The 14,896-nt window shown below is 47.6% G+C and overlaps 1 protein-coding gene across 2 annotated transcripts in view; it reads right to left on the bottom strand.

The window, feature by feature from the left end:
- PTPN14 (protein tyrosine phosphatase non-receptor type 14) overlaps window positions 1-14,896 on the bottom strand; it is a 159,671-nt gene that overhangs the window by 100,246 nt on the left and 44,529 nt on the right. Inside the window, exon 1 of one of the 2 annotated variants that reach the window (XM_037034870.1) lies at window positions 5,782-5,947. The exons of the other annotated variant lie outside the window; for it this stretch is intronic. The gene's annotated coding sequence lies outside the window, so the exon portion shown is untranslated. Of the gene's footprint in view, window positions 1-5,781; window positions 5,948-14,896 lie in introns of those variants that run through there. 2 annotated transcript variants of the gene reach the window in all.

Here is a 14,896-nt window from a genome sequence, read left to right as displayed (position 1 = left end):
TGCCTTCAGGAAGGGCTACCCATGAATTATCTCAGGCAAACGATCTGTTTGACACTCACCTGTAACAAGAGGGTTAGAGAAGATGATCTTAACATGTGAAGAATCTGGGATTTACCTGCCATGTGTAAGCCCCTGGAGAATCCATGACATGCATCACTCACCCACCTTTGAACTATCCAGAGAGGGTCACAGTTCTGCCTGAGGCATAACCCAGCTCCCCGCTGTATTTTAAGCCCAATCCTCTGCCGTGTTGTTGAAAGGCAGAGAGGGCCAGGATCACAACATCCCACCACACGGCGGAATCGACGTGGAGTCTGCTAGCAAGTTCTCTGTGAAAAGCCTGGCGCATGCGGTTTGCTCAGGCCTCATCATATTCACCACGTGCACATTATAAAACATGAAACTACACACCACACTCTCCTAGAAAGGGCCCATGTTCATGGTACTTCCGATGGTACTTGTCCTGACGAAACTGGCTTTTCAAAAGAGATAACTGAGACGGTCATCATTCTGTTCACTGCGACGTGTCCGTGTTTGTTTTGTTTAAACGGAAAGCTCCTTTAAGAATAAAAAGGCAACTCCAAAGGCAGGATTTCATTTATCTCCTCTTCAAGAATACATCTAGTGAAGAGTACGAGCTGCAGTTGTTGCTGATACCCACTCAGGAAGTTAAAATAAGGCTTTTTGGGTTACTATGGGTTGTAAAACTAACAGCACTGACTCACGATTTTGTTCAGGCAGTAATTTCTTCTAATTTCAAAATATAATCTATCAACCCTCTTTTTCGGAGGTGCATCTTACAAAAGCAGCATCAGATCCGGGAGTCAGATGCTAGCCCCTCAGAGAGGCAAGTCATTGGGAATAAGAAACAGAAGCCAAAAAAAAAACAAAACAAAACCCATCCAAGCGCCACAAACACGGAGCGCTCTCTGGCTCCAAGCTCTTTCTCTCTGGAAGCAAAGGGAAGCAGAGCTAAAGACCGAGCTGGAGACAGACACGTCACAGAAGGAGGCTAAGCTGAGTACCTCTAAGGACCAGCAAGGAAAAGAACAGGGGCAAACCTGGAGACAAAGCACTGGTGTTAACCGGAGAGGCCCGGGCGGCATACTTACTCATCAAGACTCTCTCAGCCTCAGTTTATGCATCTGCAAAGACCGCACCTGCCCAGCTGTTGGTGAGCAGTAAATGAGAAAACGTTTTGGGGGGCACTCAGGAGGTGTGGGCACAGTCCCTTCCTCTTTTCCTTCGCTTCAAGCCAGTAGCTAAGCAGGTATGAAAATAAGGCATGGAGCACCTTACCAACCACTGGGGGAGGAGTCTTTTTAAAAGAAAAGAAAAGGGCAAAACAAAGAATACAGAGCTTAGCACGGAGCTCTGAGAGGCTCCGACCCTTCCCANTCTCTCAGCCTCAGTTTATGCATCTGCAAAGACCGCACCTGCCCAGCTGTTGGTGAGCAGTAAATGAGAAAACGTTTTGGGGGGCACTCAGGAGGTGTGGGCACAGTCCCTTCCTCTTTTCCTTCGCTTCAAGCCAGTAGCTAAGCAGGTATGAAAAGAAGGCATGGAGCACCTTACCAACCACTGGGGGAGGAGTCTTTTTAAAAGAAAAGAAAAGGGCAAAACAAAGAATACAGAGCTTAGCACAGAGCTCTGAGAGGCTCCGACCCTTCCTGGGGAAAAAGTGACCAAGAGTAGAAATGAACCTGTCGTCTCCCAGCACTGCCACCCAGGGCAGAAGGAGTCGATCACTGGAGGGATAGTCCTACGGAGCCCACCCAGAGTGGGCAAGACTAGCCTCCTTCCTATCTCAGTTAGTAACGTGTGTATAGTGCCTGGTGTTAGCAATGGTTCATTTTTGCATCGCGGGAAATTGGTTTCGAGTGGCCTTTGGTCTTACTCCCTATGTGGCTGTGCCCCTAAAAAGCTGATGGCACACCTGTCTCCCTCACCCGGGAGAAACTCCCACCTGTGTCTTAGCTCCCTACTGGGAATCCTGGAGGGAGAGGTCTGTGTCCGATTCAGTGTGTGGCCTCCTATAAACCAAACGTGGAGCTTTACACATGGCAGGAAGCTAAATAAATATTTGTCACTGCGATGAAAGAATGAATCCTGAAAGAGTGGAGTTTTTGCTGCCCAGCTAGGGCAGGGCCTCCTGGGGACCTCAGTGACACTTGAGGAATTTGGAGCCTTAGCTAGGTCTGACTTTGGGTGGCTTAAGACAGGCTTAAACCGCGTAGAGAAAAAATGAAAGGTTATTCAGCCCACGGTGCTCCGTAGGGGGACTAAAAACTGAACCCAGATTTCTAAAATTCCAACCCCCCAAGTGTCCCTTTTCTAGACCTTCAGGTGCCTGACGCTGGGGGTGGTCTCAGAAGCTCAAGAAAGGAGACACCCCATGGGAGTTCTTTGCAAAAACTACAATGGAACTGAGGCGATAAACAGAATTCTTGTGTGCCTGTGACTGCCCCAAACTATTTGTCGGGATATTTGCTCTGTAAGCACCACATCTGCCTTTTCTCCTCTACAGTACCGTGACAGAGACGCAGAGAAAGCTGAGTCACTTCTAAACCCCACTCCTAACTAGTCAGTCAGCTCCCCAGATGTCTACCATGGAAGTCGCCTCTGTCACTCTCAGCTGTGGATTACCTCTCGGCGTCTTTTACTCCCGTTTCTTTCCCTAACGTTCTCCATGGAAAACCTGCTAAGCTGCAAACACAAAGCAAAGATGGTTTTCTCATGGCGGAGAAAAAGTCACTTAGCTGACGTAATAAATCTTTGAGTACAATGGATGACAAGTCGAGGGATCTTTCACGGTGTCAACCAAATACAGTCTAATCCTCTTTATTGAGTTACTGGTGGAATCTTTAAGGACTTGAAAGAGAAATTAAAATCCAAATCTTAACCACGGCCATCACACATTCTTTTTATTTGCCAAGCTATGTTATGGACACTCGCCTTTTCTTCCCCCAAGATCTCAGATCACTAATAGAAACTAACTGCTGCTCAGTTGCATTGGACATTGACCAACAGACTCTGGAATTTTTCCAGCATCCCGTATTTTTACAGCTCCCAAGCACACCTCACAGAACTATGCAACCCTCATCTGGGTGTGAGAGAGGAAAAGCTGATGCAACTAGTCCATCCTGTGTATAAATGCGTGTGCGGTGCAGCTTGGGTTTGAAAAATACTGTGTCACTTTCCAAAGGAGAACGTTGAAACGGAACGGGGGGTGGAAGAAAGTGGTCGGGAAAATGGCTTCTCTGATTTCCCCATGAGAGAAGGGCAGAAAAGAAGTCAGTGTGGTTTGGTGAGAATTAGACCATTCATTTCTTCCATACATGTGACTGCAGTAGAACGCCCAAATGATATCCATACATCAAATTATTTTTAGCCAAATAAAATCACCATGGAAGGTGTAAAACGCAAACCCCCAACTTTCAGCTGCTAAGCAACTGCCACAACAAAAGCAGAATGGTCACATTTTTTAATCCCTTCCTTTCTCGCCTCCTAACTCACCCTCAAACACTCAGCAGTGAGGTGGAGAGAAATTTGTCCGAAAGCACATTTTCCGACTTTCCTGGGTGCTAGCCATGTACAAGACTTTTTGAGGCTCCGTTACGCTACATCTGAAGTTAGAGGAAAGATTCCCATCGGGGTGCAAGCTCACCTTCCAGGAGCCGTGACCACACAACCACTTCATCTCGGGGACAGATCACTGGAAACCGGGAAGCGGAGCCAAAACACCCCAGAGCAGGCAAAGAGCGCCAGGTTCTCAGTTCCAACACCACCACTTCGCTCAGGAAACAACACCAGCCTCCCAGGGGGTGTACCCCCAGTTCACACACAGTTCTGGGCCTTCCCCCGGGGCCCTCAGCAGATTTCAAGGAGATGAGGAAAGGCACGATGACGGGGGAGGAAAGCACCAAGGAGGGAGGGGACAGGCAAGCTCTAAAAACAAGCACTCCTCAGCATGGGAGACCATGTCAAAAACCGCCCTGTAGTATACAGGAGCAAGTAAGTACTATCCAGCATACTCTGGTTGAAAAGGCAGAAAAATCTACTTTTCAACAGCTTTTCCCATCCAAGGCTGTTAAAAATAATAACAATAACAAAAGAAAATGGTCCTTGAGAGGAGAAGCTCCCATTACCTGCAATCACTTTTACTGACAAGCAGCGGTCCCCTAACTTCAGCTCCTGCCCTAAGGGTGAGAAGCAAGCCAGCTCCATGGAGTATGGAGGCTGAGGTTTTCAACTGAGCAGGGGGGAGGGGCTGCAGAAGCAGACTCTGGGAAGACAAGGCGTTTAACAGCCCCCCCCCCCCCCCCCCCCCCCCCCCCCCCCCCACCCCGGGANAAGCCCCCCCCCCCCCCCCCCCGCCACCCGCACCCCTCGGCCAGGTAATTGTTTAAAAAACACCTCTCCCCATCCCCAGCTTTGAGGATAACTGCCTTCTCTAAAAGAGACAGTATCTTCCCACAAGAAGAACCTTAAAACATGCAAGTTTCATTTTTGACTTTACTGAAACTTCTAAGGCATTCAAAATCCATCTTGAATATGTATGGATAAAATAATAGGTTGTCTGGGATTTTTCTGAACAATAACGGGGTGGGGGATGGGACAGGGTACAGATGAAGGAATACTGGCCACGTTGACATCCGTTGCTGGTGGGAGACAGGTATGTTAGGGGTCATGACTATACTTCCTTTCTCTACAGTTTTGTACATGCTTGATATTTTCCATACTAAAAGCTGGGTTTTTTAATAAAGTGTTTCTTCAGTGGCAATTTGTCAAGTAACCTGGTAAAAGATATAACAGTGCCCACATTGTATGTTACAGAAAAAGGGGGTCAGAATTCTCCCTCCGACTGAACCCTCCTCTCCTGCCCTTCCAAAACAAAACTTATGTTTAAAACTAGATCAAACTGACAGTTCAGAGCTCATTTCATGTTTAAGAGGTGGCAGGAAAACATCTTTCTGCAAGTAAAGTGATGATCTGGATACAGTGCAAAGGCCAATCAATCAGGCATAAGATAAGGGAGTCTTCCTTGTCCCACTGGCATCTTCCCCCGAGTCAGAAGACCTGACTCCCGCCTGCTTCTCAAACGAGCCCTCTCTGTCTAGTCATGCCAGGAATGCTTGTCCTAAAACTCCACCCTTCTTTGAGACCTTAGAATCTGCAACTCTCCGATTCCACGGTGACTGGGCCCGGGATCATCAGGGCTAACCACCGCCGGGAACCAGGATGGAAGATTCCTGCAATTGCCAGACACTAAAAAGGCGACGATGAGCGCCGGGATTTACCCAGCAGAGCGTTTTCTCCAACAGCCCTATTGCCCTGAGGCTGTTCCTAATGCCCCCATTTTATAGATGAGGGCACAGAGGCTGCGGAGGTTAAGAATGTGTCCCAAATCACGCAGACACTAAGGACATTATCTGACCCCATGGTCCTACTCAGGGAACTATGATAACTGTATCCAGATAGGGGCTGAGACTACAACCTGGTGACATAAAAGTAACCATGACCAGAGCAAGCAAGCGTGTTCTATGAGGAAGACTGTGAAACGCCAGGGCAGGGACAGAGGGCGGAGGGGGCGGTCTACCTTTGCTCACCCACATCAGCCTTCATTCCGATACCGCAGAAATTGACCCCTGGGGCTGGTGACCAATTTTCAGCCCCAGGCTGTTCTTTCTACGTGGAGGGCCTGGCCGGGAAGCAGAGTCCTGACCCAGCCACAAGCAGTGCCCCCTTCTCCCCTCACCAGCCCCCCACCACTGCCCTTACCTGGACGCTTCCTTCCAGAGCACCCACTGTGCTACACTGTGAGACAATCCCAGCACGCCGCACACAAGCTCCTCCAAAACCAATTTCAGAAACACAACCCCCAGAGCAGCCAAAGAGGTTTTCCAGCCTGGTCATATGACTCACTCATCAAAACAGAAGCAACTCTCGGAGAGTAAACACACCTTGAACTTGCTTCGCCCTCCCCTTCGATGTGCACCCCGAGGGGCTCTGCATGAGAGCCCCTTGCAAGCGACCTCCTGGAGCCAAGTTTCCACACCTCCCTTTCCCCTGTTTCCTTCCTGCCTGAGCCCAACTTCCCTCAACTTCCCTCCCAGGTCCAGGACTTTCAGAGGAGAGGACTCATCTGTGTCACTTCCTAGCCAAACACAAGCAGCAGCCAAACATCTCTGCCAAGTCCTTGCAACTGAGGGTCTGCGTGTCTAGCACCCTCTTCCCTGGCCTCTTGAGCCCCACCAGCCAGCCTCACTCAGATGGGGAGTCATTTCCAGACAGAAGCCACTTACACACAAGCTGTAGGACCAGGGCTCAGCGGCCACCTCCCTTTCCGCATGTAGAGCATGGGGTATTAACAGCACCCATCACTCGAGCTGCTGGGAGGGTTCCAGCAGTTAGGAATAGCCACAGGCTGGCACAGTGCTGGTGCACGCAAGCACCGTTCATGTGTTTGTTCTCACTGCCTTTGTTATCGGTGTTATTTCACCCAACAGGGCAGGAAATCCAAGGAAAGAGAGCGAGTGCCTGCGAAGTAGCACAAGAGTAAAATTAAAACGGCTTTCCAACAGGCCAAGAGTGACAAAATGGTCAAAGCTAAGGCTGGTCCTCACGAGGAAGCAACATGTGAATGCCAGCGCGAGTCCCACTGACTGGCAACCGGGACAGGTTGCCCCGTGGGTTTCAGATTGGCGCCCACTCCAGGGAGCCCGCAGGCAACCACAAGGGCTCTGAAGCGTTAGAGGCAATTGCTTCTCCGGAACCCAGACGGTGACTCAGAGGGGAGAAAGCAGGAACACAGGTAGGAACTAGTGTCAGCTGTGAGAGTTGTGCAATCCCAGCTGATGGGACCGAATGATAATTACTAATGGGAGAAAACAAGGTCTCTAAACAGAGGTGGTCACGAGGTATCACATGTGGATACCTCCATATAAACAGACTGCAAACATACGTGTGCACATGGACAGCAAAGCCATCATGAATGTTCTTTCTTCCCTCCTCCCCCTACCTAGTAGACACACACACGGCACCTAAGGGGGTGTTTAGTAGACACATGCACAGCACCAGGGGTCAATTTGGGCTAAGTAGCTCTCTGACCTTACGAAGAAATGGCATTACCTGTCCACCTCTAGTGCGGTAATCTACTGTGGTAAAAGCTATCTGTTAGGATAGGACCGTTCCATCACCCTGGGTGACCTCCAGCTGAAAATCTGCCCAGCTGCCTGCCTGAGGCAGAGCAAGGGGGGACCTCTGGGGACAAGGTACTATGTGTAAGGGGATGGCTCCCCCCGTGTGGGGGACGCCTGCAGCCCTGCAGGGTGTGAGCACAGCAGGAACAGGAGGGCAATCCAGCGTGTCCGTCCCCAAACTGGACTCTTAGCTCCCACGAGCTGAAAAGCTTAGACATGAACAATATCTGACAAATTCATCTCGAATAAATACAGCAAATATCACACAGAGTGAACCTAATGCAAAGAGGCCCCCTCCTCCGCTCTCTGGATTTAGACCCAAGACTCAAGATGTCAAGGATTTCAAACTTCTCTGGAGAAACAATCACCACGGACTGAAATCTTGGTGCATAAGAAAAAAAAAGATCCCTGGGAAAAGAATGCACATCTGTACCCCCACTGGACTGTAAGAGGGTGGGAACCAACCAAGTTTGAGACAGCTTTTGTAACCGCAGTCCCTCTGCGAAGTCAGTAACACGTGCTGTGACTCCGCAATTCCACTTTGGGGAAACTCACTGGAAACAAAAACAGGGAATCTGAAGGGTTGTGTATAAGGATCCACAAACACTCTGAGAATCCATAGTGGAGGAATGGCCAAAGAAATCTTGTCATGGGGTATTATTTAGGGTATTATGTCATTATTAAACATCAGTTCAATCTGGATCTACTGACTCAGAGCAGCGCCCGTGGTGCCCTGTTCGCAGGAAAAGCTGCGGAGTAACGCAGGGCAAACAAAAGTCAAACCAGTCACCAACCATGTCTGCGTCGGTGCGTCCACCGGCGTGGAGAAAGGTACGGAAGGCGTCCGTCCTCAGAGGGAGGAGAGAAGGAGCAGAAACCTCCAGCCCGCCCCTGTACAACCTCTGGGGCAATAAGGTTGCATTGGACCAAAAAAAAAAAAAGTATTTTAAACCACTTACTTTCTGCCTTTCCTTAATCCTCTACATAAGAAAAGTTGGAGTAAGTCTCTCCTGAGGAGTAGTATTATATCAGTTGTCACTTATCATTTCAGCTATAATACCATCCGAGTGATTTACATGCATTATCTCACGTAATCCTCGCAATCCCAATTTACAGCCAATTGAGACTGAATAATCCGGCCAAAGTCCCAAAGTCAGGAGGTGGCAGGGGCTGGCTCCAGAGCCCAGTCCTTCACCCAGTGTGCAGTGTGCAGTAAACAGCACCCTTTCTCTCAACAGGGAGGTCCCACGGCCACGACCTCAGAAGCGGCAGCTCTAAGGAGACAGCCTTGGAGGAACAGAGCAGGTTGCCTTCCATCAAGAGGTAACTATGGAGATGACTTGGCCCCAACATCACATGACTATACTTCCTTATGTTTACGTATCACTTCCTCAAAAACGATTATTCACCAGCACAGACTACTGATTGCGGGAAATCCCTGATAACAAGTGAGGACGCCTCTCCGCCCACCAAGTCCTGGGAAATGCGAGGCAAGGCACCAACAAAGAGCCGCGGCCATGCTGGCTGGGCCGCTGGGAAGAGGTCAACCCAGACGGAGGCAAAGGCAAGAAAGCAGGAGCGGACGAAGATGCACACCCACCACCTGGAGACAGTTCCAGGGTCCAGAACATTCTAGAAAAAATAAGGAAGATGGCAAAGGTACGTGGCTCAAGAGGAAACAAAGAGCCTCAAGTGGGGAGAGGTTGGGGCTGAAGATCATGCCCAAGATCATTTTGTTTTCCATAAATGGAGTATTTGAAACAGAAGCAATGGGATCTCCAAACAAATATGGCATGAGACAAGAATAAAAATTAAAATGTTCTGGCATCTTACAGTTACATTTTTTTAAATGTTCCATTTAAGCCAATACTGGGGCCCTGTTCATCAGTTGTTAAGCATACTGACCGCTACAGGAAGTCCAATCGGTCAATGAAGATTCTGATATAGCAAACTAAATAGGCAAACTATATAGCAAACTAAATAGAAAAAAATGAGGATTTCATCCTACTATCTGCGCCTGAATGCCCTCAAAAGAGTGCACTAATTTGGGGGAAAAATGTAATGGCACTTAGTCACTTCTCTACAAAGTTGAGAATTTTTAGATGGTGGTTAATCACATCAAAGACAAAAATGACTCAAGGTGACCATATCTTGGTGGCTCATTTCAGTAACAGTCTACACTGTGTTGAAATGTCTTCTTGTGAAATATGCTTAAATCTCTCCTGCTAATCGTTCCTATTTCTCCTTAAAGTCTTTCACCTTGAAAAGGACGACTGGGTCCCATCCTCTCTAAATTACCCCTTCGCATTTTTAACACTTGTTAGGACACTGCCTCAGATTCTCCAACAGAAATATTTCTACTTGTCTTACCTTCTCTTTTTAGGTACGTGTTCGTGGCCCTTTCATTTTCTCTGTGGTTCCCAATGAACTCTAACCTCTCTTTGTGTCCTTTTGGTTGCAAAACGAAAATGAGACAAGTTGTCTTTACAACCTAACTCATTAAGATGGGCTTATTATTCAACAGAAAACACAAAGCACATGGGCTGGACTTCCCCATCGAATCTTCACTTGAAGGGAAAACTCTCACTAGAGGAAGATGTCAAAAGAAAAATCTAAGCCCACTCTCATGTTTATCAGATAATAAAGAAAGACCAGGTCAAAGGGAACATAGAAATGGTTCTGGAATATCTAGGTTGCATTCCTTGCTCTGTTTGGGGACTTGAATCCAGCCAATAATTAGAAATTTGGAGTCAGAGGCTGGGAGATTGCTTTCCTTTGTCACAAAATAAAGAGGTTTTTGCCCTTTTCCCAATTGAGAAATCACTTCCAATTGAGGAGGGGAACAAGACACAAAAGCTAAAAGCTCCTGGCCTGGTGAAACGAGAGAAACTCAGGAACCCCACGTCAAAAAATAGAAACACACTCCTGGCTGGTGTAGCTCAGTGGATTGAGCGCGGGCCTGAGAAACAGAGGATCGAGGTTCGATTCCCAGTCAGGGCACATGCCTGGGTTGCAGGCCAGTTCCCAGCAGAGGATGCACGAGAGGCAACCATACACTGATATTCTCTCCCTCTCTCCTTCCCTTCTCCTCTAAAGATAAATATATAAAATTTAAAAAATTAAAAATATATATAAACACAGACGGAAAAGCCTGGGAGCACAAGCCAATTCAGAGGTGAGCCTCTGGGCATTTCACTTGAGAGGCACAAGGTACCAGGTCATCTGCTCTGTTTTGTGAGGTGGGAAGGTGGCTTTGTTTTGCCAAGTGTGGAGGCCGTGAGTAGGGAAGAGCCCAAAAGTAGGGGAAGGAATCGTTTCAAAGTCTTTCAGAAGTGTTACCCGTCCCAGTCCTCATGGAACAGGAAGTCGGAGGGCTTCAGGGGAAAGGGAAGGGGGGGGGAATTACCCGACAAGACTGGATCATGTGGAAAGTTATACAGGAGGTGTGTGGGAAGAATGAGTCAGATGTTTAAAGGAAACCCAGCCAATGAAAAGGTGAACACTAAGCAGGTACTGGTGCAGCTAATTAAACTGGAAGGATGGGGCCTAGGAAGACAGTATTAACGAGCTGAGGTCCTTATCTCCCACCATGGACACCATCCTAGCCAACACTGTGAAGCGCTTACTATGTTTCATCATTTTTATTCTGTGCCCTTATAAGCGGGCCTTATGTTCCTCCCAGGAGTCAGGAGGCGGCCATAACCCAAAGGGCACCATGAAGCCAACAGAGTAAGAAATACCAGATTAACAGGTGAGGTGATGAAATGGGGATGTGTTCATCACCTGGAGGGGGGAGTCATTTCACAACATACTGGGTCGGCCAAACAATCTGTTTAGTGTTTTTTTTCTGTAAAATAAAAGACACATTTTTCATGTCACCAATAGCTTTATTGACTGGGCTATTTTGAGTATGTTGGCTTTCTCCTACTACTGGCTTCTCGTGGGTCGAGGCCAGAGGTGCTGGGAAACATCCTCCAGTGCATAAGGTAGCCTCACAGCAAAGAATTCTTTGGCCAAGAGTCAACAGTACCAAGAAACGATGAATACCACTTTTGACACGTTTGATCAGTCACAGCACACTCTCCATACAATGCACAAATCTTTCTTTGTGTTTCCGTTGCGTTTTTACCTTTCTTGAAATAATAAAGCATACTAGGCCGAAAATGTTGCATAGCTTCTTCCATCGTCCATAGTAAAATGGCTACACAAACATTTACCACTTTAGATAGGTTTTTTTGCAGTGCACGCTGATAGGACAGCTGTCACAATACAATCTAACAAAATTGTTTCACATGAAGTTAAAGACAACTAAGCATTACTAGATCCATCATATAGAAAAGATTAAACGAACTTTTGGCCAACTATATATATATACGTATATATATATATATACGTATATATATATACGTATATATATATACTTGATATATATATCAAGTCAATATGATGGACACTTTAAATATCTTACAATGATATATGTCAGTTAAACCTCAATAAAGCTACAATTTAAAAGAATTTGTTAAAGACTAATAAATCCCAGAAAAAACTGTATGCTTTTATATTTCAATGGGTGAGTCCAGCAGGGGACACAGACTCTACTGCACCCTCTCCTCCTGAGCCAGTCCCAGTACGGAAACCAGTACAAGTCAGTTATGCCTGTAGGCCAAGGCATACTCATCCCAAAGTCGCTGATTCGTGGCAGTTCCCACGTGACTAGAGAACGAAGAGCAGAGATACAGAACGGAAAGGGATGTGAAGGAAGGATGAGACAGGGAAAACTTCCTAACGTCTCAAAAACCAGCCAGACTAGAATTGCAGAAGATAAATCAAAGACGGTTAAACTCAATACAAAGAGCAGGGGTGGCGGGAGGCATGAGGCTTCATCGATCTACACTTTGAGAAAGCATTTTGTCCCGAGATGAAAGAGTGGTGTGCTGGGTGGAAGGGGCTGTCTCCCGTGCGCCGGGGGGAAAACAGGCATGTGCTTCATCAGTGTGACCCCATAAAAGATTGGATCTGGGAGAGGACGAGGGGAAGGCAATTCAGATGGCTCTCCAGGCCAGCCAAAACGTACCTCCAATGACCCAGCACAGAAATGAGAATCGATGTGGAGCAGAGCTGGGGCCTGAAGCCCATGGCCTCAAACACTGTACCCATGCCACCCAAAGACCTTGGCCTTGTAATGCAACACTGGTGAATGGCACCAGGGGAGAAAGCCAAGGTTCTCTCTCTGTCACACCACACTGCACATCAGCCGACCTTTTAAACAACAGAGCATCTCCAATCAAACTTGAACTTTGTACTGACCACAGACAATTTTCCTCCTACTTAGGAGCCAAGAAAAGAAAACAAGCCCTGAGTAGTGTGGCTCAGTGGACTGGGCATCGTCCCGTAAAGTTAAGGGTCACCCGGTCAATTTCTGGTCAGGGCACGTGCCTGGGTTGCAGGTTTGGTCCCCAGTGGGGGTGCATACAAGTGGCAATACATAGATGTTACTCTCTCACACTGATGTTTCTCTCCCTCCTTTTCTCCCTCGCTTTCTCTCTCTCTAAAAATAAATATATAAATTTTTTAGAAGAGTAAACAAGAGTCACATTTGTTGTCCCTGTTAACTTAAAATCCTATTTCAGAAAAACAGCTTAACAGACATTTTTAAAAGGAAGTCATTATTACAAATAATTAGCAAGGCCGTACGAGGGGCAGGGCACTATGCTAGAAAGCAAGGATAAAACTACTGAAGTGCGCCTACCCTAAACACCTTCCTTAACTCCCTCTGAAATACCTGTCAGTACTGGTGTGCAAGAAAACAGAAATCACACCCTGGCTGGCGTGGCCCAGTGGATTGAGTGCCAGGCTAGGGAGAAGAGTCGCTGGTTTGATTTCCAATCAGAGCACATGTGTGGGTTTCGGGCCAGGTCCCCAGTAGGGGGCGAGCAAGAGGCAACCACACATTGATGTTTCTCTCCCTCTCTTTCCCCTTCCCTTCCCCTTTCTAAAATAAATACATAAATACATAAAGTTTTAAAAGAAATCACTATATAGCCTCTGAGCAGGGAAATATTGTAGCTAAGCCCATAAAAATTACCAATCAATGCACTGGCGTAAATCTTATCTTTTTTCTTAATGACATCTGCCCTTCTTTAAAAATATCAACTACCAGAGCATTAAGGAATACCGTCAGCATCCACTCATCAATTCATTGCCATGGAGCCGCCTCCAAGCGTCAGGCACTGCAGATACAAAGTTGAGTACAGAACGGTTCTGGTCTTCAGGAAGCTCAGCCTCTAGGGAGGGTGAATTCTTAAGGCTCAAGGAGGGCAAATGGCCTTCCCAGGAGACAGGTTTGGCAGCTGTGTTTAAGGGGATTTTTGCAAAAGGGACCCCATGCAATATCATCGCTTTTTCCTCCTTACAAATTCCCCCGGAACGAAGACATCAGAACAGGCTCCCAACCTCTACCACACTGGGATGCATTTCATCAAAACAAGCTTGTTCCCACCTGACTCCCAAACTGACTTCACACACACTCCCACTAAGACATTCAGAGACATCAGAATTTCCCCCAGTCCATGGGGAGGCTGAGGAGGCTCCGAAAGATTAAACAAGGGATGAGGAAGGCCCATGAAGATCTGGTCCTTGCCTAACGAGGAGGAGGAAGAGGATGGTGATAACAGCAATGGCGATTAATAACTGCAGCTTCAATGTACTGAGTATTTACTGCATGTCAAGCATTGTCCTAAGCAGTCCGAATTCATTCTGTCACTTAATGCTTCTGAGACAGGCATGGTGTGTATCCCCCTTTTACAGATGAGGAAACTGAGGACTGACGAGGCTGAGACTTTGCTAGGAAGTGCCAAAGCCAAGCCCAAATGCTCACCCAGTGCCCTGTGCCCTCCCTCACCCGCCTTTTCCCCACATGCACCAATCACCTGGCCCGGGCAGGAAACCGCCACGTCATTTCTGCTCTCCAAGCCTGTGGGTGCTATTGTCCCGAGAGGCCCTGCTTTGCTTTCTGATCTGGTCTGTCAGAACCCATCTGGTATCACCTACCCAGCAAACTTTTATAGACTGCTCCTCTCCAAGGTCTGCCATCCCTTCTCTGGTTTTGCTTAGCCCTGGGCACGGACGTTCTCTTCCACAGCCCTTATTCCAATGTGCCATCAAGTCACGAGCTAGGTGTTCAAGGTCACAGCCATTTCCCAATCAACTGCGGAGCTCCAGAGCTGAACGAAGTGCTTGTGCACAGCGGGCATAAACCCAGCTGTGCTGGTGGGTCGAACAAATGCACAAGGAAAGAGAACTGGCGCTAAGGGCTCATTCCAGGGCGGCCCCCAGAGCCAGAGATACCGGTTCCAGCCCTAAGCCCATTTCCCACCACCTTGCTCAGTTTAACTCATCTTTCCTGTAAACTAAGTGCCTACTCTATAAAATGAACACTAACAGTGGCGTCGAGCTCAAGGCTGTTCTGAGGATTTAGACTGGGCAGCGCAGCTCAGTAAATGGCACGTGGTATGTGCTCAATAAATGTTAGCTGTCATAGGAAAGCACAGGTCAAAAAGCAACCCTCTAATAATAGGTCTACCCAGCATCTCTCTCGCCTCCAATCTCAAGGTTCCAAGCAAATACAAAGTCACACCTATAATGTGGCCAGAGGGACCCTTCCACAACCAATCCAGGCCCTTCCAGGGCTAAAT

This window comes from Sturnira hondurensis, unplaced genomic scaffold, assembly GCF_014824575.4.
Source record: "Sturnira hondurensis isolate 20B ecotype Veracruz unplaced genomic scaffold, ASM1482457v3 Scaffold0022215, whole genome shotgun sequence".
Taxonomy (NCBI): Eukaryota; Metazoa; Chordata; class Mammalia; order Chiroptera; family Phyllostomidae; genus Sturnira; species Sturnira hondurensis.
The sequence above is the reverse complement of the archived record's forward strand: the minus strand, read 5'-3'. Positions and strand labels throughout refer to the sequence as shown.